The sequence below is a fragment of the Oculina patagonica genome, chromosome 14 (assembly GCF_052425735.1).
Source record: "Oculina patagonica isolate OP01 chromosome 14, crgOcupat, whole genome shotgun sequence".
Classification (NCBI taxonomy): Eukaryota; Metazoa; Cnidaria; class Anthozoa; order Scleractinia; family Oculinidae; genus Oculina; species Oculina patagonica.
The window spans coordinates 16286735-16287887 of NC_135771.1; positions in this window are offsets into that span (position 1 = coordinate 16286735).

Genomic DNA, 1153 nt, shown 5'->3' on the forward strand with positions numbered 1-1153 from the left:
GAGTGACATTTACGAGTGCGATAAATACGACTGTTCAAAGGTGCAGTCGCTAAAACTTTTAATTTTTGTGCAACTAAAGGTATCTTCCCTCGAAGAAAGTGTCAAAGTTTAATGAAAATCAGTTGAAAATACTGCCTCAGGCTTAATCAAATAAGATTAAGTCCTTTGCCGTTATATCTCTTCAATGTGTGAATGACTTGCATAAGTGTGTACGCAAGTCGTTCATACAATCTCTTCAAATTTTCACACTCGTAAACGCACTTAAAAAATTACGCGTCAGCGGAAAACCATCTTTAGCCCAAACAATTTCGAACGCTTTTAATTTCGGAAAACTATCAGTATTTGCTTGAAAATAAATTACATCTCTGCAATTTGTTTCCATTCGATATTTTTAACATCCAAAAGGTTTTCCGCGCTTACTAATTAAGGTTTAGATTTGTGCACTTGTTATTGACATTTATTGAAGGGTGCGGTATTTTATTAGTTGTAGCTATTACGTTGAGACTGTGTTTAAGTAAAAACATTGGAAGTTTCTTATTTTATATTTTTGCCATTAAAAATTCATAAATTAATGTGGAAAGAGGAAGAAATATTCCAACCAAAACTGTCCTCAGTTTCCTCCGTACTCTTCCGTACTATCATAGAGCATAACGAAGTCCAATTCATTTTCACTGTTGAGCAAAGACCACTTCATCTTCGCTGTTGTTAATTGTGGCTGTCGGCACTACTATTACTACTATAAGTCAGTATTTTTTATTTAACAACAACGATTATTGTTCACTCTTCTCTTTCCGCAATCATAATTGCAGCTATAAAATGGAAACCATCTGGGCTAAGTTATATGGTCAAAATAACAATCTTAGTTTATCGACGTCCGATTGCATAGGGTTTATCCGGCTTGTGTTTTGTATATAACAGAGAAGTTGTTTTATTGTTTATTTAAAAAAAGATTGGTGTTAAATTCGCACCAACTTTGTGCGTCACAAAAGCCTGTTAAGGATCTTTTAGAAAGCCGAAAGACGTAAATACAATCCCTTGAGATTTCAAGGGTTACCATTTTAGGTTTAAAATGTTTTTCATTTATAGTTTTCGCAGTCACCTGTACACCTCGCTTGATGTACTCTCAGGAAAAACAGGGAAAACAGGATTGAAA